At 38.2% G+C, this 24,743-nt stretch overlaps 1 protein-coding gene across 1 annotated transcript in view; it reads left to right on the forward strand.

The window, feature by feature from the left end:
- Window positions 1-24,743, forward strand: part of il1rapl2 (interleukin 1 receptor accessory protein-like 2) — a 289,838-nt gene that overhangs the window by 76,295 nt on the left and 188,800 nt on the right. The window lies entirely within an intron of this gene.

Here is a 24,743-nt window from a genome sequence, read left to right on the forward strand (position 1 = left end):
TCCTCTGTGTTAGATTTGGTTTCTCCCAAATACACACACAAGTAACTGTACACACAAGCACAGAAATGCCTATATGAAGAGATACATGTCAAGGAAATGTCTGAAAGTTTTGTCAGTTTCACCCCTTTTGCTACGATATGCCCTGGACACGCAGAACTACACGCACACACACGCGCACACACACACACACACACGCATTGACAGTGAAACACAGTCTCTCCTCCGCCGTACATACACACACGCTTGCACACAGTCTAGTGGGAGGCTGGTTGACTGGTAGAGATTGTGTCAGGGCTGTCTTTGTCAATCAGGATCAAACTCCGCCCCCATACCTCTGACCTCATCATCGTCGTGACAACCAAAGGCTGTCAGATAAGTCTGCTGACACAGCAGTTTCACTAAGGCCCAGACTTTGTGTGTGTGTGCAAGTACGTGTGAAAGAGACATAAACACAGCTATCTAACCATTCATCAATCGAATATATTTAAAGATTTTATCCCTGTTTTACTGTAATAATGTAAATACATAATGAGTCATTAACACTAGCACATAGTTTTGCAGTTCTTGTTTATGCCTATTTCACTAATTTTTATGTAATATGAACTCTCATTGTGACTATAAATATTGATTTTCCTAACCTAACTAAAGTTTAAACACTATAAATTTAAAAATGTTAGAATATGTTTGCCTGATGGAGAATAGAACACACCTTTTACACACCTCATCCTTTTTAAATATATGGTGCCACCATGCTAGATCATGTTGTCCTATCATCTTTGTTTGCTTTAAAAAACCTTAGGCCATGGAGCACTGTTTAAACCACCATCTGACCTATTTTTAGCAGTATAATGTTTGGAGTTATGAATCGCTAATGGGTAGCATGCTAATCCACCTTCCTCTGTTGCCTCTTAGTTGCTGGTCGTTTAAGGTTAGCGTGCTAGCATGCTATCTATTTTTATTTATGTGGTAGGAGGCAAGCTTTGTTTTTGATGCTAGCATGAAGCAGAGACACAAATCTGGGTCTGGTGTTCTGTTATGCCCCCCAGGCTAAACTCTGACTCAGTATGAGCCCCTTTTTTTTTTTTCTTCCTCCAAACATCTTTGCACCGAATGCCATGCTACTCCCACAAAGCGTTGCTGTTAACAAGAATGTCAATGTCTTGTTTAGCCTGACCGTGTTAAAACAAGTGAAAACAATATGCTATCTGTCATGAGCTCATATTTCCTGTTTTGTTTTTTTCAGTTTGTCTTGAGACAGGTTAAATGAGCCAGCTTATTTCATAATTCAGCCAAATTATGAGTAACTCCTTCATCCTAGTTTCTAAAAGCAACACAGCCCCAAAGGCCTTGTTACACTGGTGCTTTTATCCTGCTGCAATGAAACTGCACAGTGGCCAAAAGCAGAGGAGTGTGACTGTGCTGGGCAGCTTTGATTAGCCAACAATAAAAGGCTAGCTAGCTATTATATGTCTCTTATGAATGAAGAAAAGCATGTGTTGCAATTGCAATTTTGCAACATAAACTTTTTAAGAGGAAACCACATGGTTAACACTGACATGGTAGAAAGGAAGGCAATTCAGTTACACAGCTGCTGCATGGATGACAACAGTACATTTGATGATATGTTTACTGCAAACTATTTAAAACAATGTTAGGTTTATATTTAGTTATTTGTAAAAAAAGAAACAATCCTAATTCTATAGTCCAGTGGCCAGAAGAGGTGGAATCTATTTATGATTCAGTTGTGTGAAGGTGGGTGCTAAAGATCTTGAATGTCTTGCTGACAGTGCTACTTAGTGAACTGCTATGGTAAACGTGAGAATCCTCAGTTATGCAGTGTTGATATGGAACAGGAGACATTGTATCACTCTAAATGTAGTCAGTTAGCACTGACAGATAAATCTCTGCTGATCCTTTTTAAATGAGGTGCTCTGTGTTGATAGTCTTTGTAAGTATATTAATGTGAATGCCAATAAATTTAAATGTTTCAGTGATGACTACGGGATCATCGGTGACAAGTAAGGGGGTTTTGAGAGGTGAATTGTTGCCTGATGTCAGTGAGTTACAGTCTGACAAGATGGGTTATCAACTGAGCAAAGCAGTTGTCATATTGTCATAGCTTTTGACCGACAAAGGGTTCAAAAAGCTGCATGTTTTCTAAGGTAATTTCAATTGCATATTAATAATACTACCATTTATCCTTGAAGGCACACTCGATACAGTAGGTGCACTGGAAAAAATAAAGCAAATTTTTATTTAGCTCAAAAGAACGCCTAGGGAAATCTTAGTAATGTGCTGGTAGACTGAAAGCTGGGTAGAGTTTACATGAAAAAGTCTATTGCAGGTTTAAGTTACTTGACACAGCGTCATTCAGGGGCAAGGCCATAATTCAGGGGCAAGGCCATATTACAACTCAAGAATTTTAGTTTTTTGGGCTATTGACAACAATTAATTAAGCTGCAATCTGTAGTCTACTTGAAGTGAAAAGGTGCATACACAATGCACATAGAGTAAAAAGATAGGGGGTTAGGCAGGGGCTCTTATCATTTTTAGCCCAGAATGCCCTGGTGGATTGATTCAAGCTTTTTCATGGGAGAGAGTCTGGGTTGATAGATACAGTATATCTGAGAGCAGAAGGCCTGTGGCCTTGTGAACAGAAATCAATAAATATCTTAACATAATCATTTCCCACTTTTCATGTTAATATTCAATGCAATTAAGGTGACCAATATGTTTGGTCCTGTATATAATGAAGGTCAAGGATTTTATAGTCAATCTAAATCTAATTTCCCAAATATAAGTAACTTATAGTACATAAGCAGGGCTGCCCAGAACACCCAAAGGCAGACTCACTCACCTACTTTACCATATGAACTGAATCAGTTTGCTAAACTAATTTAAGCCATTTTTATTTATATTGTGTGATATGGAAGAGAGAGTCCTCATTGTCTCACTGATCCAAGTGTTATTCTTTCCAACAGTGATATAGTGCATTAGTTGACATACATATTTCTATTAACTGTAGTGCTTTTTAACTCTTTAATGACCTTTCTCTCTGTACTTTAACAACAACAGCTGCTCTCCGTGGGTTCCTCTAACTTACACCCTGAAACACATGCATTTGCACACACACACACACACACACACACACACACATACGCCCCATGCACACCCTCTCAATCTAGTCTATGTTTCCCAAAAGACAGAGTTGAGTAAAACTGTCAAATTTGACAGTAGACCTTCAGGGAGATAGAAACTGTCTGGGGGAAAGAAGGGATGAAGGGAGAGAAAGAAAGAAAGGTGAAAGAAAATGACAGAGCAGCAGGAAATGAAGGGAAAAAAGGTTGCATCATGTAAGGCTTGTAAGGCAGTTACAGTCACTAAGAGCAAAGATGGAAGCGTTAGTGGACGTTAGTCTCACTCCACATTTCAGAAGGATAATGTTTTGGTGCCTGGAGGTGGCAATTCACACACAATAGGGGTTTTTCTAATTAACTGTAATACAGTTTTGTCCTATAAAAAATGGGACAGTTGTGGAACAATTTTTGAGAAAATAGCAAATGATAGCAGATTAAAAATTAAATCGATATTTCTGAAATATCTTAATACATTTACATGTACACTACCACTCATAATTTTGGGATTACTTAGAATTTTTATTGTTTTTCAAGAAAACACACACGAAATCCGTCTGAATAGGAAATATAGCAAAAAAACAGGACATGCTGACATTGTCAGAGTTAGAAATAATGATTTTGATGGAAATCATAAGCCTTCATCAGAAAAAAACAGACAATAAACAAACAAAAAAAAAAAAAACCTTTTGCAGCAATTACAACTGAGCAGACTATAGGTATTCTCTTGGTGGTGTGTTTTGAGTCATTATCTTGTTGTAGGATGAAATTGGGGTATGGCATGGCCTTGTAAATCTTGTGATAGCTTTCCTTTGTCAAAGTCCCTTCCACTTGTACAAATCTCCTATTTTACCACCTCCAAAACACCCAGACTATCATGCTGCCTCCACCATGCTTGACTACTGTAAAGGTATTAGCCACTGTTCTAGCATCTAACATCTGTTTGATCTGAAGGCCCCAAACTTGAACTCATCTGTCCCTTATGACAGTCTTTCAGTCCAATGTCTGTGGTCTTTTGCCCATCTCAGTCTTTTGTTTTCATTAGTCAGACTGAGATACAGATTTTTGGGCAATTCTGCCATGAAGTCCAGCATCCTAAAGTCTTTGTCTTAAACTCTTGCATAGTTGTGCATCGGGGCCTCCCCCTCCTTTTTTTCCCCTTGTAGAGCCAGTTTGTACTGCTCTCTGATAGGAGTAGTTAACAGCATAATTAAGAAATTATGAAGAAATTTTAAGTCAATCAATTACCCTCATAAAATGATTAACTTGAAATAGCCGCTATATCAGGAGAGTGATGCAGAGGACTGACAATTGCTAACAGGCCTCTCCACAAAATATAGACCATTCTTTAAAAATCATCTGATTCATTTTAATTGTTTGTGAAATGGATAAAATTGTTTGAGTACTGCAATTTGTAGTGTCAGTGTATTGATTTGTGTAAAGTGGGATAGTAGAACAGACAAAGCCATTATTGTGCTGCAGAAAACAACAGAACAGAAAAAATGACACAAATACTGCAACTGTGTTAATATAAGCCCTTATACTTTTAAAATTGAATTACTGGAGGATTAAATTTGAGTTCCCCGAACTCTTGTTCCACATGTCTGAAGCAGCAGAGGTAAAAGTCTCTATCCCATCTCTGTTGCAGATAGGTGCTTCCTGATCTGAGATTATGATAACGAGATGACTGCAAAATCAATTTGCAAAGACACGAGGAAGTTTATCTAGAATTAATTTATAAATTGAAAATTTACCAGTGACTCCAACGGTGCACAGAGAGACAAAGCCGGGTCAGTGTGCATTCTACTGTAGAGTGTAGTGTACATGATTTAGTGGTTTTAGGTTTGCACACTACACTACACTACTACTCACACTACTCTCACTCACCACAGATGGTTTATATCTACTTCTAACCAATAATATTTCTGATGAGATGATGTAAATAACACCGGAGTCCATTTCTTTTCTTATGCAGTGATTCACTAAGCTGAAGTATCAATCAGAGTGGCCTGTCTCACCATTAGGTCAGCCACCTATTCAACATGCTAAATCAGCTGAATCAGTCACCAGTGTGTGCAAAACACAGTGCAAAAACTATGTCAACAGACTCTGAATAATGACTGACTATTGACATGATGTGTTACGGACCTGAAACCTTAGCTTCAGAGGCAGTTTCTTCATGTTCTTTAAAAGAAAGCTAGTAATCAGTTCACATAGAAAATTATGTTACTTGTTACAAATAGTTTGGTGAGTTGTCACAACATTAACAGCATCTAACTTTTTTTTTCTTGCGTTACAAAAGAAATAAGCTCAATTTTGTCTCTATACAATTCAAACTTGAGTTCAGACTAAAAACTATTAAAAGCATATACATGGGTTTGTAAAGGGCATTGTGAGTGAGGGTACATAGCTATGTACTATGTACCACTGCTGTACTATCTCATATTTATGGTCATGTTGGACTACATGTGTGTCTCTTTTGTGAAGCACTTTGTAACATACAGTGGCAAGAAAAACTTAGTGAACCTTTTGGAATTTCATAGTTTTCTGCATTAATTTGTCATGAATTGCGCTCTGATCTTCATCTAACTCACAATAATACAAAAACATAGTCCTCTTAAAATAATACTACACAAACATTATATGTTTTCGTGTTTTTATTGAACATGTAAACATTCACAGTGCAGGGTGGAAAAGTTATTTGAACCTTTGGACTTAATAACTGGTTGACCCTTCTTTGGCAGCAATAACCTCAACCAAACGTTTCGTGTAGTTGCAGATCAGACCTGCACAATGATCTGGAGTAATTTTGGAGCACTCCTCTTCATAAAAGAGTAAGTGTAGCAATATTCTTGGGATGTCTGGTGTGAATGGCTCTTTTAAGGTCATGCCACAGTATTTCAATCGAGTTGGGGGCAGAACTCTGACTCGGCCACTCCAGAAGGTGTATTTTGTTCTGTTGAAGCTATTCTTTTGTTGAATTACTCGTATGCTTTTGGGTCATTGTCCTGTTGCATCACCCATCCTCTGCGGAGCTTCAGTTGCTGGACAGATGGTCTTACGTTTTCTTGCAAAATGTCTTGATAAACTCTGGAATTAATTTTTCCATCAATGATAACAATGCGTCTAGGCCCTGAGGCAGCAAAGCAGCCCCAAACCATGATGCTCCCTCCGCCTTGTTTTACAGTGGAGATGAGGTTTTGATGTTAGTGTCCTGTGCCTTTTTTTCTCCACACAGTGTTGTTGTTGTGTTTTTTCCAAACAACTCAATTTTGGTTTCATCTGTCCACACAATATTTTGCCAGTAGTGCTGTGGAACATCCAGGTGCTCTTGTGCAAACTTCAAACATGCTGCAATATATTTTTTTATTTTTTTTGGACAGCAATGGCTTCCTCCGTGGTGTCCTCCCATGTACTCCATTCTTGTTTGATGTTTTCCTTATTGTAGATGTGTCAAAAAAAATGTTAGCATGTGCCAGAGATTTCTTTAAGTCTTTAACTAACACCCTAGGGTTCTTCTTTACCTCATTAAGCATTCTGCGCTGTGCTCTTGCAGTCATCTTTACAGGATGACCACGCCTAGCGGGCGTAGCAACAGTGCTGAAGCTTTTTCCATTTGTAGACAGTCTGTCTTACCGTGGACACATGAACATCAAGGCTTTTGGAAATACTTTTGTAACCCTTTCCAGCTTCATGCGAGTCAACAATTCTTGATCTTAGGTCTTCTGAGAGCTCTTTTCTGTGAGGCATGGTTCACATCAGGCAGTGCTTCTTGAAACCAGTAAACCCAAGACTGGTGTGTGTTTTTAAAGGGCAGGACAGCTTTCAGCAACACATCCAATATCATCACACTGATTGGACTCAAGGTTGGCTCACTCCTGGCTCCAATTAGCTCTTGGAGAAGTCATTAGGCTAGGGGTTCACATATTTCCACCCTGCACTGTGAATGTTTACATGTTCAATAAAAACATGGAAACATATAATGTTTGTGTAGTATTATTTTAAGCAGTCTTTTTCTATTGTTGTGACCGATGAAGATCGGAGCACATTTTATGACAAATTAATGCAGAAAACCATGAAATTCCAAAAGGTTCACAAAGTTTTTCTTGCCACTGTATGTTTAGAAAAGTGCTCTATATATAAATGTATTATTATTTATTATTTTTAACAGTATTAACACGTATTTACTGTATATAGAGTGATAATAATAGTAGGCTGAGCACAGAACACCATTAACAAAAGTAACCCATTAAGTCTGAAACATGATCATATGAAATATGACAGATAAATGGGAAAGCACCCCACTGTGTGATTTAATAACCTTTTAAAAATAAGCATTTGCTTTAGCGGGACTATTAAAAAAAGGGTGCACAACTTTGCTTCTTTTACAAAGCTACTAAGGTCTAATTTTAAAATGTATAAAGAAACATGTAAATCAAAAGCATAACAAAGATGTATTTCCACAAAAGGTATTTACAAGTAAAAAAAACAAAACATATTTTCCTATACATGCCCTTACTAGCAATTATTGATGAGTGTTAAATTTATGGCCAACAAGACTAGACTTTTCAAGCATTCAGGAAAAAAAGGAAAAGCAGAGTTGCTGCCCTGGTGCTTTGATGAAAGCAGGACATAGAACACGAGTTCAAGGAGAGAGTCTGTTTTGGTGTGTGCATGTGAACTGACACGTTTGTGTGTGTTCCACCCCCACAGTGTCAAGCTGCTGTCCCTTACCTGCATTATGAATATTAATGAAAAGCTTAATGCTGGTTCTGTCTGGGTTGCTATTTTTGTTGATGCTAATGATGTTGTTTGCTAGTTCTTGGTGTTTGAGCCAAACAGTAGTGGACACAATGTCTTGTTCCAACTCATGAATTAAAACAACCATTTTGTCTTTATTTAGTTAACAAAACATACTTCAAAAGATTATTTAAGCCACTTTGTAAACGATAACCAAAAATTTAAAAAAAGGCTATAGAGTACTATAGTTTTGGTAGATATATTGTAATGAGCTATAATGTTTCAAAGAAGTTTCCGATTTTTCTTCTTAAATTTAATCAGAACAAGGTTGAACTATTTTTTAAATAAATACTATTTAGTATTTGTATGACGGACATATGTTCTTTGCTTTTTCTGTGCATTTGTGAAGAAGCCTACTACACATCGTACATCTGATCGACATTAAAAGTACCTGGTGGTTTTAATATTGTGGTGGACAGGGACAGTCTGGCAAGGAAAAAAAAACATATCCTGCAGATATACAGCTTGCCACAGTATGCTGTGTGTTTTAAAAAACTGTCATTCATTGCAAATATTACATTTTTCCATGCTGCTAAGCACATCTGAATCAAGGCTTAACTACAGTATATACCAAACTGAACCTGCTGCTGGTGCTGCCGCTTATGTGCCGCTCACCTATACACAGTGTTATTTGAGTATCAGTGAAAACTCAAACAAGTAGCATATTCCAAATGAATACTGGAATAATATAAATAGTTTGCATACTTTTCATTTGCAACAGCAAATATGTTTAGAGAAAAAATAGCTCTATCCAGATCATGTTTTAATAACACAATGCTTATGACAAAAGATCACAAGGTCACAAAATATTTGACATCATTGAAGCATGAAAGCACAAGTAAATGTTATTTTATATATGCATTGATACACTCAAAGCAGTTGTTTATTATAGCAAACATCTGGGAAGAGTATCCTGGTCTTGGTAAATATTGAAAAAGTACACACAAGGTAGAACCTGTAGATGCTTTAGAAGTTTAACTAAAACCTAAGTCTTGTTTATAATCTCCTTATTGTAAAAAAGTGTCAATGAACATAATTCTGACATCAGTTATATTACATTACATTACAAATACATTTTCAACGAGTCTCTTTTAGCTTGCATTTGTATGTGGAAATTACATGTAAGTAGGCACACACAAACAGTGAATATACCTGGTCACATACACACACACACACACACACACACACACACACAGAGAAATAAAAATGGTCTCTAGTTACGAACAAGCACACAGAGGGAACATACAAAGATAGCTGAAGTACTGGAAAAATACTGCCTGAGCAGAAAAATAAGGTTCACTAAGCTAAATCACGCAAAAATACACACAAACAACAGAGTAGATGGAGTTTACATAAGGATTTTGAGGGAGTGGATGGTGGAACAAGCTTTTAACCAAAGGAGAAACAGAAGTAGAAACATCCACAAACAGAGAGAAAATGTGTGTGTGTACAGAGAGAAAATGTGTGTGTGTTTGTGTGTGTGAGAGAGAGAGAGTCTCCATCCTATTCTGCCATCTCTGTTTTAAATAAACCCATAGTCTGCAAATAAACCAAACAGCTTCTTTCTTCTCTCTCTTTCTTTTATTTGCTGTTTAACCTTGTAGCATTGTGACGTTTATCTCTGAAGACTGTCCCACCACATGAAACTCACATATACACACTGCCACACACACAGGGGTCTAAACTATAAATCTCTCTGTCTTCATGGAACTATCAATTGCTCTTGGAGTTGCTAGCTTCCATATGTGGCATATACCTAAATAATACACTTATCAATTATCATACAATAGAGTGGTGTAGTAGTGAATTATGACGTACAGTACAGTCTTCTATCCCCTTAAATGAAACCTCTAGCAATGTTAGTGTTAATCAGTAACTCTTTAAATAATCTCTGTTCTTTTCTAAAATCCATAAAACTCTATTAAAAGTTGTTCCACAAATGTTAAAAAAATACACCCCAGTACAACCAGATCAACTCTTCCTTCAAGTTCAAGTGCTTAAGTGTACTTCAATTACAAGTACATAATGAATCACAATCTGTCCAAGATTCCTCCAAACTGTAGTAAACAAAGAAACTAATTGAAAATACTCAACACAAACCTCAATGCATTTAATTAATTGCCCCCCACCAAATTTAAAATGAGAGCTTTTAATGAGAGAGATTTTAATAATTTTGTTGTATACAAAGTACTTTACGTCTTTCCATGTCCTGGTGTTAAGGACTGGAGACTCTTCAACAATACACAGCAAACAATCATCCTTTGCTGGCACCCTCCTTAATGCCACAAATGTTGCCATGCTTCTCTGGACTGCAGTCCTTTCTTACACATAAAAGTCTTTCCCACCACATCCAACTCACATATACACACTGCCACACACACGGGGGTCTAAGCTATAAATCTCTCTGTATTCATGGAACTATCCATTGCTCTGTCCAAGACTGAGTGTCTCTTGCTCTCACCTATCTAAGGAACGGAGGAGAAGTTAGCTTTTACTGGGTCTAGGTGTGAGAAAGGTCAGTCAAATGGCCCTGTTGTTACAATTTTTTTACTAACATTACTGTTAGTGGTGAAAGTGGAGGCCTACAGCTGTTTTATTTTAGTAGCAGAGCAATGAGCAGAAAACGGAGATCTAACCAGCTAAAAGTTGCTGTTAATGTACTGAATGAATTAAATTCACTAGGAGTTGTTCACCCAGCTTCCATATGTGGCATTATCTAAATAATACACTTATCAATTATCATATAATATAGTGGTGTAGTAGTGAACTATGACGTATAGTACAGTCTTCTATCCCCTTAAATGAAACCTCTGGCAATACTAGCGTTAATCAGTAACTCTTTAAATTTTCTCTGTTCTTTTTTAAAATCCATAAAACTCTATTAAAAGTTGTTCCACAAATGTTACCAAGCTGCATGTGTGGAGATTTCCAACCCACTGTCCAAAGGAAAACATCACCATTATGCTTACAAGGTTGATTATCTAGTATTTTTAATTCTAGCAATAAATGCATATACAGTAGCGCCATTAGAATCCAGAGGACTGGATAGAATCTAGGATGGAATCAATCAGCATATAAAATGCAGTGGCTTTCCAAAGTACTGGGACCCCAAATTTTTATTGCATACTGCACTTCATTATGTTTTAGGGTTGATTTAAAATTATTATAAGTGGATAAAACCATCTTTGTGTACATTAGCCTATACTCAGTAAACTATAATGCAAAAGTGGAAACATATTTTTAGATTTGTTATTGTTTTCTGAATTTCCTTTAAAAATCTCTCATTCAGTCAAAGGAACTCTCTGAAGCCTTCTATCTGCCTATTCTGTCTGGTCTCGTGTGCCTTACTTTGCATCCACTTGATTTGTAATGGTAGTATGTCCAATATCACCTAAATGCAGCTTAAGATGCATGGCCAGTAATGTAGTTCAGTGTTTGCTTGTGTGTGTGCTTTGTGTAAGCCATTAAACTACTCCAAAACAAGAGGAAGTAGAACAGGCCAGAGGTGCTCTCTATGTCTTTTTGTTTCTGTCTTTCGCTCTCTTGCTCATTGCTTCTGTGCTTTCTATGCTTGCTATCCCCCAGTATCTCTCCCTCCCCTCCCTCTGTTGTCCACCCATGCCCTGTGTACATCAAAACAACCCTCCCACCCCACCCTTCAAGCTATTTCCAGGAGAGTGACACAAGACAAAAGTGTCTTACTAAGTTCATGTATTTTAGTGCATACACACTAAAGACACACGTCTTTACTTCTTTCTGAGGACTATGTTGGTTAAGTTATATTTTTGTGGCCCACCACATCCACTAAAGCTACAATGGTAACCTATCAATAGAAGTTTGAATAGAAGAGCCAGAAAGTCACTTCAAATTTAAGAAAACTCAAAGTAAAATTTATATTTTAGTTATACATAAATCTGCTGATTTACAAACATTGATCTTCACACATGTTGTCTTAGATAACATGGCACTCAGTTGACCAGTTATGTATAACCTTAACATGCAATGCTCTGTTTCAGGCCCAACAGTCCTAATACAACACTGAGTCTAGATGTGAAGGACTGGACTGACGGGGACCAAACGGGTACAAACAAAAGTATATTTATTTACAAACAAAGGAAGGGACACGGGGAAACCAAACAAACACTAACAAAGTATCAACACAAAAAGACCCAAAACCACGGTGGATAAGAACTAACAAAAAACCAGGAACAGACAGACCAAGAATCAACCTAAAACAATGCGGGAATGCAGGTAAAATATAAAATAACTAAACACACAACTAACTAACTTAACACAGGACTACACAAAACAAAACCGACAGACTGAAAAGTACAAAGTAACAACAGAAAGCTACTGCCGAGGGCAAGGCAACACAGGAGCAAACGCCAAAACCAAAAATACAAAGTGACAACAGAAAATCACTGCAGTCGCAGGCAAACAAAACTCACATGTGGGGCAACAGTCCAACAAACAAAAGAGGAACCTGACGGACGAACGAGAGTTGCTGACGACACTACACAGCATGACACACAACACAACGTGACAAACCAGCAGAGAACAAAGGACTGAGGGAAGCTTATAAAACAAAAGGGGAACACAGGTGAAATTAATCAGTCAATTAGGAGTCCATGGGTTGAGTGGAGGTGGAGGTGCAGGAAGGGAGAAAACAAACAGAAGGGGGAGACAAAAACGTCTAAACAGGCAGGTATGAGGCCTGAATCCTGACACTAGAACAACCATAACAAAGTTACATAAAACCTGTTCACATGTACTGACATTATTGATTATGGTCACTCCAAGTGGCAACAAGCTCATAACAGCCTGTACTTCCCAACCTGTGCTGAACTAAGTTGAATTAGACATTTTCATATTTTTTTATATACAGTAAAAGGACCAACATTATCACTACTACACTAGACAGACGAATAAAATATTAGGGTGACCTCATAAGTAGTATCGATTTTTCAATGCAATTAATAGTTTAGACATTAGTATTTTAGCTTTTCAACACAACATAAAACATTATGCCAAAAAAAACTAGCAACTGGCTCAAAGGTTCTTTTAACTATAATATCCAGCTACTTAAGTAGAACATGACCTACAAGTGTTTCCTTTTTTGAGATGTGATGGAATTATGAACTTGGTTCTTCACATCTTTCTTCACATCTTTCCAAGTGCGAGTGTGAAGTACTTTTGTGCCCTGAGACACAACGCTTTGCCAGGGACTCTGCAGAGAGATGTACTTTCCTAGCTGTCGCCAAACTGCAGCTTTTTCTGCCAAACTCCAAGGTCTGCGATAACTTCAGTTTTGTATGGGAGGTTGTAGCTCCTTTATTTTAACTTGTAAATAATGATGACCATTAGATGATAAGTGTCAGACCTCTGCTGCCATTATATCAGAAGTTTCATACTGTGTATTTAACCACAATTAATCATACTAGCTGATACAATATCAAATGAAGAAAGCCTGGACAGTGATTTGACACCATATTAGTGTTACCACTATATGGAAATTTTATATAAATAATTTATATTGCCGGAGATGTTTTAAGTACACTAACTCAATACTCAAGTAAAACTGCAAGTTTTGTCTAGTAATATTCCTACTCCTACTACTCTGCAGAGTAAAGGTACAATATTTTTCTCTGTCTTGTAGTGCAGTAAAAGAAAGATAAAACGGAAATACTAAAAAACTGTACTTAAATACAGTACGTGAGTACTTATTTGTTTCAAAACTGCCCTAATTTTGGTGACACAGAAAGATCAATGACCTTACATATGTGATGATGTAAAATTTACAATTTCTCTAAATCACCATGTTAAGAAAAACCAACCATACCTATTGTACTCTTATCTATTCTGTCCAAGTATGTATCTGTATATTGTATGTATAAGTATTTAGTCAGCCACCGATTGTGCAAGTTATCCCGCTTAAAATGATGATGGGGTCTGTAATTTTCATCCTAGGGACACTTCGACTGTGAGAGACAGAATGTGGAAAAAAATCCAGGAAATCACATTGTACGATTTTTTTTCAAGAATTTATTTATAAATTCCTGCGTAAAATAAGTATTTGGTCAATAACAAAAGTTCAACTCAATACTTTGTAATATAATCTTTGTTGACGTTCCTTTAGGTCTTCACCAGGTTTGTACACACTGTAGCTGGTATTTTGGCCCATTCTTCCATGCAGATCTCCTCTAGAGCAGGGATGTTTTGGGGCTGTCGCTGGGCAACACAGGCTTTCAACTCCCTCCACAGATTTTCTATAGGGTTGAGGTCTGGAGACTGGCTGGGTCACTCCAGGACCTTGAAATGCTTCTTGCGGAGCCACTCCTTTGTTGCCTGGGCGCTGTGTTTGGGATCATTGTCATGCTGGAAGACCCCGCCATGTCTCATCACCTTCTCATCAATAGTCTTGCTGATGGAAGGAGGTTTTTACTCAAAACCTCATGATACATGGCCCCATTCATTCTTTTCTTGACATGGGTCAGTCGTCCTGTCCCCTTTGCAGAAAAACAGCCCCAAAGCATGATGTTTTCGCCCCTGTGCTTCACAGTTGGTATGGTGTTCTTGGGATGTAACTCGGCATTCTTGTTGCTCTAAACATGATGAGTTGAGTTATTATCAAACATTTCTCTTTTGGTCTTATCTGACCACTTGACATTCTCCCAATCATCCTCTGGATCATCCACATGGTCACAGGCAAACTTTAGACAGGCCTGGACATGTGCTGGCTTAGGCAGGGGGACACATCTGGCTCCTTGCCCTCCTTGAGTTCTGAGTTGCAAACATATATTTGTTACTTTCTAAAATGTTTTTCTCCTCACCCCTTGGCTCAATGAGAAAATCAAATGATTTAGTCATCTCCCTGGTAAGAAGCACTGGCACTTTTCGTCCCCTCTTCCCTCTGATCAACAATATGGTACACTCATGGCTCAGGTCTTGTTCCAGTTTAGAAAGGCCCTGCATAACATCTTCATTTGGTTCTGTCTCTATACGCCAGCAGAAGCATTTTTGCTGCCTCACCTTGACATCTGCGGTTAAATAGAATGATGTGAAAGAAGGCACTCATTAAGAATCTGGCATGCAGTAGGGTTAGGTCCTTACAAAAGTTTACTTTTTGCCTCTTGCTCTTTGTTTTTCCAACTCTTTATGAAGCTTCATCACATCTTCTGTGAGATGGATCATTTCTTTATTGTTCCATCTGTCCTCTTCTAAGTTTGTCCGTGCACGGCGAGACACCGGCAGGTGCCATTCTGAAGCTACTAAATCTAAAAAGTTCCTTACTCTGCATGCAGCTGCTTCCTCTTCAGCCTTAATGTGCTGTCCAATCAAACTGTCACATGCTACCTTCAGCGAGTGTCTTAACTTCAGTGCAAGAGATGGGGTAGCATATCTGTACTTAGACTTGGTGTACATAGATGTTTTTTTTTTTTTTTTGCTGCTGCTACAGCTACAGAAAATTTAGGTGGGACCAAAATATCTTGAAGCATCTTTACATTGTGGTCAAGCAATTTGGCAGCAATAAATTAAATGTGCTCTCTGCCTCAGTTTCTCATTTACTTTCTGTGCAGGCCCAGTTAAGGCAGGGAAATGTTGCGATTGGCTATCGTTATGTGACCAAAGTAGCCTATCACAAAATTTCTCTGCCTTAACCAATAACAAAATTGAAATATTTCGCCTGCGCTACCAGAGTGTGACCAGTAGTAGGAGTGCTAGAGCACCAGTTTAAACACACTTTCTTTTCTGACCATACTAGCTGAATGTGGACATCTTCTGAAACTTATACAGATGTTTCAATAGGGCTAAAGGAGCCTATCCTAGCAATTTCCTTGTGTGGACCACCCAAAATGTCCTCAGAAGTCAAAATGTCCACACAAGAAAGGTGTGCTGTCAGGTGTTGGTTCTCACAAGTATAGCAAGACAAACCCACCCACACACACACACACACACGGCCTCAATCAATTACAGCTCAGTTATGGGTCTTATGAGAAGGCTTCCAGGTTGACACTATTTCACCTGCAAGTCTCAAAAACTGCACGACTGCCACGTCCGCTGCCTTCAAGTGCAGTGAGAAATCTTATTATATAGATCGTTAAACAATGTGTGATTCAATTAATATGTCCATTAAACACACAAGACATCAGAACCTTCAGCTACACAACAATTTTTGAATGAATAAAAGTCTTCTACAAACACACACAAATGCAGACACTGCAATTAAAAACCAGAGTCCATCACTAGAGAATAACAGCTTTACTGGTGGTCGGGACCTTCAGATGGGATTATGTTGTGAAGCTTCACAAATTATGTTTTATTCATTAAAGGTGTTTTTAACTGTCAAAGAGAAATCACACGGGGAGTGAGAGATGGCCTGCTCTATTTAATTAACCCAAACAAAAATTTAAGTCTGCAGTGATTCACCTTACTGTCTGCACTTTGGTTTCCAAAGTCAGGGAACATTATTTTCACCCAAAAAACCTTGTTGTCACCCATAATAAGGTTCATATCCCAATTAGGACAAACCTGACTGAGATAGATGGGATGTGGTTATTTTAATATGAAAACATGCTTATACCTCATACCATTTATGATTTGTTTTCATCCTCTGCTTAAGCCATGTTTACAAGACTTATAATAATATTTATAAGCCTTGTAAAAATATAATCATAATATTTGATGTATTTATGTGTAACTGGGATATGATATAAAGAGATTTGCTCTGAAAGACTTCAGTGGAGTATGAGCTTTTATATGGGACAATTAATGCTTGTGCTGTTTATGCAAACTCCTTCAGGTTTTACATTCTCAATATGGCACAGTTTATATAAAAATTGCACATTTACTACCAGCACGTTTTTGAGATGTCTCTACAGTAATCGTACACTGACAGAAACAAAACAGACCCTTTATTTCTAGCTAATGACCATTCCTTTGATTTCCTTTTGATAACTGATTGTATCCACTGTAGCCAGCTAGCTACTTACTGCATCCCAGGGTTAGTTCTATCATTTGGTTGAAAACATCATCTCCTGCACAGACAGATATTAATGGTTACACAGATTAGAGGGCAGTATGATGGTAAGAGCTCTGAGTTCAATCAAAATGCCTTTGTGTATGAAGAATGTTCTTCTTGTGGCTGCATGGGTTACTCCTACTGTCCAAAAACATGCAAGTTAGGTTAATTGGTGACTCTAAATTACCCAGAAGTGTAAATGTGAGTGTGACTGTCTGTCTCTGTATGTCAGCTCTGTGACAAACTGATGATACTGTATATGCAGGGTGTTCCCTGCCTCTTGGCCAATGACAGCACTCATGCAAATCTTTGGACGAAAAGCTTGTGGCATAATAGATGGATGGTGGGTTAGATGAAATTTTAAATGATAAAGATATGGGCTAACACCACACGATCCAGAAAAATATTTAACATTTGTTACAGCCGATAACCTATTTAGAAGACATAGATTGTGCAAGACATTTTTGAGATTGTGCAAGACATTTTTGCACCATAGAACTAATTTATAGGATTATAATTAATTATATTAATCATATAATTATTTATTTTTTATAAATTTCAAGATCACTAACATAAAACAGTTTAGCTGCTAGGCTAACACACCTACTATACACTAAACACTTTTGCAGTGTCTTATAGCTTACAACTTACAGGATAACAAGCTTATTTGGTAAGGGTTACTGGTGTGTCAGCTTACCAATATCTAACCGAGGATCAGATACTAACATTAAATAAGGTCTTAGTAATAATGCTCAGTTGATTGGCTATAAGTAATAGGTGGTTATTTGCACCTCGCGTTACAACAAAGACATTATTAAATCAATTTCTGAAATTTTGGCACTTGTGTTTGCCATCTGGACCAGGATAAGAAAAGATCATACATCCTACAAACTCTTTGTATGGCATGTTGCTATTGTTCTTATTACAGCTACATGAACACTATTTCAATGTATGGAGAAATCTAGTAACAGGCTTCCTCAACTGTGATTGGAAAGTGAGTAGTGTATCAATGGCTGATCAAAGACAAATACACTCTTTCTTTTACACATTTTACACATCTTATATCCCCTGTTCTGGTTATCACTGTATGAAACTTGTCCTTTGTCCCCTTCCCGTTCACAACCCCATCAACAACCATCTGAAAGGCAAGCATTGCTGGCTAGTGAAGCCGTCAGATTGCGTTATGTACCAAGGCTTTATACCTGATGTTTTATTCACTAAAGGTGTTTTTGGCTGTCAGGGAAAAACAGCCAGAGAGAAGAGCACACATCTGCGTGCCTTTACTTAGAACCACAAAGGTAGACGAGATGTTCTTACCCTAATCAAATTATTAGTGCTCACACAGAGTACACGCTGCTCTTTCGCTGCTCTTTCATTTAAAATGTAAACAGAGCATAGACCCCCTTCCAAATGGAGCTGAAGATGCCAGACACAAGTTAAAAGAAGTAAATACACACAGAGTAAAAGCAGCTTCGAAATAGAAATAACTTTATAATCACGTGCAAATCTTTTCTGAGTACCACAACAAACACGTGGGCCTCTGTCCGAACTGGCCACTGATTCTCAGAGCAATTGTTTTACTCAAACAACCAATATATTTTCTTAATGTAGAATATTGTCTGACAGGCAAGGTCAGTCAGAATCAACTTGATGCTGTCAGGCAAAAGCAGGATGGATAGATGTTTGGAAACACCTGCAAAAAAACCACATTAAGAGAAATCCTCTCCTCAGATAAAGATATCCTCAGCAATGATTCTGTCAGACTAAACTATTTTAAATATAAAAACATGCCAGGAATTTCAGTGGCAGTAGCACAGTTGCTAGGGCAGTCTTCCACACCCCCCAAGGTCAGTAGTTCAATTCTCAGTAGCTCCTGGCTACATGTTGAAATGTTCTTGGATAAGACACCAAATCCCTGTACTGTCTGGTAGCTGTCCAGCAACAATATTTTTGGGGTGACCGTGGCTCAACTGTCCTGGACACTGAACGCCAAACTTGAAGCCTAATATGCAGTTGCCTGTCCAGTAGTATTTCCTCAGGCGCAATAACAAAGTATCAATTATTATTTTTAGAAGTAGTAGTAAAAAGTTAATTTCAACACGATGATCTGCTTGATTGTGATTCTCAAATTACGCTGTGTAAAACCTACATGAAAACAATGCACACAGTACACAGCACACAATAGAGAGCATAAAACATATCAAATGTTTAAACTTCAGAAATTAACTAAGAAAAAATAAGGTAATTATGAAATACTATACAATAGTATTAGTACTTGCACTTTGTTCACTTTCGCCATTCCCAGCACAATATTTTTAAAATCATCACCTTACACACACATTGCGTTTTGAATATTTTAGGCTGTCAAAGCCACACATTAAAATTCATTTCAGTTATTTTTTCCCTCAGGCAAATTGACTAGGCAGCCATTGACTAATAGATAAGGTGTGTGTGTGTGTGTGTGTGTGTGTGTGTGTGTGTGTGTCAAGGTTTAGATGCTACTGACCAATACAACCTGATGCATACATTCAAATGTAACTTGGGGGCTGAAATTGTTGTGTGCGTGTGCATTAGAGAAGACATATAATCCAAAGATGGGTAAACTTATTTTAGTTTAGCATGTATAAATGTACAATATGTATGTTTGCTGACTAGAGCTGGGGGTTTGTATACTGAATCCCACAAGACTGAGCCAGGTCACACTATTCAAACGTATTAGTCTGATTGTCATTTTACCCTTTAACCCTCATGGTGTGTTTGAATTTGCAGAGCATTATGGGAGTTTTAGTCTGTGGATTTGCTTGGATTGGCAGCCTGGAGGCTTTCTCAAAGGCATGTAGTGTGGAGCACAGGCATGTCGAGTGTCTTAATTCATGTGTTAAATTGTGTGAATGAGCGTATTTGTGTGTGTTGCCTGTATTTCAGCTGAGCTGCAAAGTTTTCTCTGCCTGTTTGTTTCGGTGCACCAACGATGGTCTTCACATGACTGTGGCAACGTTCTCAAAGTAATTAGCATCGCAAATCTCTGAGCTTGTTTACGGACATCAGCTCATTTTGCTGTTCTTTTTTTTTTTTTTTCTCGATTTAATGAGACTATTTGCTTCCTCCTACTCCATTTCCACTTCTTGTTAAATTCACTGGTGTCCAACTCGTTATTGTGTGCCTTGTTTAGATAATCGGAACATTTAGCTGTTTTAATTTCAAACCTCAAAATGAATTTACCCACTCCTCTCTCGTCCTTCCTTTTATCCGTGGCTCTCCTTCCCTCTGGGCTTTCACTTCCTCCCGCTCCCTCCCCCTGTGTTTTGCTCTCAAATTTCGGAGCTTATTTATATAATCAACTCATTTAGCTGGTTTTATTCTAACAGCCTTTGGAGACGCTTTCGTTCTTTCTCTTTGGATGTTTCCTCTGTTTCTCTCTTTCATGACTCACAGCTTTGTATCTGTTTGCTGTTCCTCTATTTCTGTCCTCTCTGCTTTCTTTTTCCCGCCTCTCTCTTTCCGTCTCTGTGTCTTGCTGTCATATTGAACAACCCACCAGATGATCTCCATCTTTACGACAGTCTGTTTAGCCTTGATAGTGCCTAATTACGCACATTACATACGTAACACTCATCTCTGATGCCGTTCTGAAGATGTCAGATGTGTTTTTGCTGTGTCTGGGGGCACTAAGAAATGCTGTTCATTGTTAAGATCACTACATAACAAACAACCCTATTCCAGTCACAGTGATGTTATTTCAGTGTGACTTTATTTGAGTAGAAGACTCTGATAATCTACTCAAAAGGGAATTCAGTTTTAACCATGATGATCAGTTTTACTACTTGCAGGGAGTACTCAACAGACTACAACCATGGTTTTATTAGGCTGGGCAGTTACTCAACTTTTTCTAATCAAGTACAACGTAGCAGCTCACACTAAACTTTGTATACTGCCTTCTCACTCAGCCAAAGATTCCAACTTCTCTGCTCACACTGCACAGGTATGTCAATGAGCTGGGATTTAGTAGCTCACCTTGAACATTTATACAGAGCCCCCAGTCAGATTTATGCACTGTCAATTCCAGTAAAGTTTATTCAGATCAGTTTGTTGTTTCCTAAATGTTGCTAAAGAGAGGATTTTTTTATGGCTTTTCATTTTATGATTCTACAATGAGAGGGAAAACAGTAATGATAAATGAATTTTATGAAGCCACATATGGCTGAATCATTCAAACATTATTTGTTTACAGGCTCACGCAGGCACGCGTCAGTTAAGTGCAATTAAGTTGGTGTTAAATTTTGGCCAGTTTTGTACAGGATCTGCCCTGCTTGATGTTGCTTATGGTTTTGGTGGAGCTCTGTTGAGTCTGAGAAAGTAACCCAAGATTATGTCATAGTGATGTCATCAGGGTTAATTGAGTTTGGCGAATTCTATGAGAAATTGGAAAAAAATTAGGCCATGGACTTTGAAAGACATGCATGTATATCAATGTTCTGCTCTGAAGAGAAAGACGCATTTTGGAAAATGTAGGACCCAGAGATTTGGACCTATATTAATTTTATCGACACAAGTTTCCTCTGTAATCTGGATCAATTTTTCTCTCTCATTTGTGTTGTTTTTTTTTGTCCTAGTCTTCCACTGAAAATGTGATTTCTGAGAAATAAGAAGTGCTTTCCAGTGAACTGTCGCTATGAAGCAATGAGTGTTTCTGATGACAGCAGCTCAGCTGGATCAGCTCTTTGTCTCATTTGTTCTGTAAACTGTTTGACAAACATCTGTCGTTGTAATAAAGTGATCAGCATTCTGTTCTCTAATCAGTCAAACCTGCAAATGTGTTTGTATTTATTGATCTTCTGTCTGTACATTAATTATTCAATAATCCAGATTATGATTAGAATGGTTAATATAGTCTTTCTCTGTCCACAATCATGACAGCAGAAATGAGCCATCAAATAAGGTAACTGGGATGTGGCTCACTAATTTTGACTATTCTTTTCTAAATCTGCTTTTACTATGTTGTACATGTAACATGATACAATAGTTCTCCTCTAAAGCTATATGGTGCATGATCTGTGGACTACAATGCTAGACTGACATTTTTTCCATCTCTGTCTTTCATTACTCTTCATGGTATGAAATTCTAGTTCTAAGCCTAAAGGTGATGTTTTAATCCAATCCTTTTGGTACATGCAAAACACCAGTGTCTTTTAGTATAGTCAGTGCATCAGGCAGTACATTCTGATCAGTAGCATGTGGCCTTAAAGTCTCAGGCGCATAGTAGCACACAGAGATTATAATTCAAATACATGTAAATATACCTTAGAAACTGATAAGAATCAACATCTTATGGTCAATCTTGTCAGCTCTGTTAGGACCTCCGCCTGGTATTTGCTAACAACAGGAATCTTAAGCCCCTTAGTGCGTGGAAAAATATAAGTGCCCTGGACAGCTCCTGCATCTCACAATATCCCAGGATCAGCACCTTGGACAGCTCTTCTGATTCGCTTTGTTGCAGAATGTACTAAAACATTTGTCAAAGCTGTGCAGTAAAGTGAGGATGATACAGATTTATTGTAGGCCGACCTGTCTCTGACACAACACGTTTGTAGTGTTTCTATTGATGGAAGAAAAACCTTGCCATCTCATTGGTTGACATAAGTAAACAACAGGTGCGTCCAAAGATTTTTGTTGCTAATGCATTTGTTTAACAAAAAACTGGCATGAGCTTAATAATAAACTATTTTTTATGAAATACTATAATATATTGTTCCAATGTTGCAGCAGGGAAGTGGGTTATAGATCAAATGGGAACAAGATGGGACAGATCACCAGTTTGCTAGTGTCTTGCTCTCACCAATCTGTGAATGTAGCTCATACAGCCAACGATGACAAGATGTCTCATTCTAAGTATGTGTGAGGTTGTATTCATCTCAGAGTGCTGTTTAGTGTTGCTATGTGAGAGTATACTTTACTGTATGTTGCACTAACTTTAATCTTAAATCTTGCTGGACTTCTGCACGTTGATGTTCTCTCTCTCTCTCTCTCTCTCTCTCTCTCTCTCTCATACACACACACACACACACACCCTCACATGATTCCACCATTAGGTCACAGAAACTATGCACATGGTGAGGTCATGCAAGTGGTTGAGGTCAGGGTCACACATGGCCTTGAGCGATGCACGCGCGCACACACACACACACACACAGTCTGTCTACATATGGTACATACACACTTTAGTACACAGATACACAAATACTCATTCTGTGTTTCCTACACACACACCTATTGTCTGCATCCATTAGCTTTGCTTTGCTGCACTGACCTAGCACCGCCAAGACCTACTTTGTTGTTTGCTGTTGTTGTTGTGTGTGTGTGTGTGTGTGTGTGTGTGTGTGTGTGTGTGTGTGTGTGTGTGTGTGTGTGTGTGTGTGTGCGCGTGTGTGTGTGTGTGTGTGTGTTTCGGTGTGTGCTGCTGTTTTCCTAGTGGAGCATATCTGAAGATATGAGGCACTGTTGCTTCCTGCACGTGCACAGACCTGAAGAGGGGTGCTGAACTATCTCTCCTGGTAGGATTAGTGTCTGTTCACATAAAGAACACAGTGCACCTGAAGGGAAGCATCAATGTGTGTGCGCGCATGTTCGCTGCCAGTGGGGACGTGGCTCTGAAAATGAAGACGCTCGCTCTAGGGTGAAGCTTTTGTTGACCTCTATTAATCCTCACTCTGTGACTGAGGACACTTTCTTCTAAGCAGGCTGCAGCAGTTGAAAAAAGAAGAACATGTTCTTGTTTAACCAGGAAGCAAACACAAAGCTACCAGCTAATTAAAAGATGTCTGCAAGTTTGATCAGCTTGTGCTAAAGATGGGCAGGTTGTCTTTTTGCCTTCCTACACTTCCCTGCTGGTGTGTGAACACAGTCTGTGTAACTGCAGCTATCAGCAGCGTCTTAAGCAGCTATTAGTTTTGATTGTAACAGCTTGTGCAGGAAGGAGGGTGATAAAGCAGAAGAGAGAGAATGCTGTTGCATCTGAGGTTCAGTTCCTTGGTGAGCGGTTTAGTTAGAAGCTTTTAAGTAGCAGAATTGTTTTCTTAGTCATGCCAAGTCAGATAAGATTGTGTCACACATGCTCAATGCACATGGATACATTGAAAAATGTTGTTGCTTTTATGGAGGAAAACTGATTTGAGGAAATCACAGTATGGTGCAGTTAATTCCAGGTATTTCTGTAACCAGCTCACTGAGAGATGTGGTTTAAAAGGTTTTTTAAAGTAATCTGAAGTCTCAGTATAAAACAGATGTTTTAACAGTTTTAGCTAATAACGCCAAACATGTTTACGCCCTGTTACAAGACAAATAAAAATAGTTCTAATAGAGCTGTGGGTGTGAGCAGGAGTTGGATTGAAACTGCACTTAGTTACAACCAACCAAAATAAAGCTGAGATGGTGAGATGCATCATGACTATGTGTAAGAATGTAATCATTCGTACTCATACGAAAATAAAGGCTACATATTTTTCTTTACATTTAAAACTACTGGCTAAGAGCAGCCTGTTAGGGTGTGATGATGATGACACCTCAGTCGTCATTGATCATGATGAAGTAATATGATGCTATACAGTGAACTGCACATTACATTGGCACAGGTTAACTCTACTGAAGCATGTTTTCACATGACAGTGAATTTTGTTTGCACTATTTTTCTGTTTCGTCTGTGAGATGAGTTGACTCTTCTTATTATACAGGCTGCACTACAGCAGCAGTTTTTCATTTATACCTCTCTTACAAGTGGTGCACATTTGTTCAGG

The sequence above is a fragment of the Anabas testudineus genome, chromosome 10 (genome assembly GCF_900324465.2).
Source record: "Anabas testudineus chromosome 10, fAnaTes1.2, whole genome shotgun sequence".
Lineage (NCBI taxonomy): Eukaryota > Metazoa > Chordata > Actinopteri > Anabantiformes > Anabantidae > Anabas > Anabas testudineus.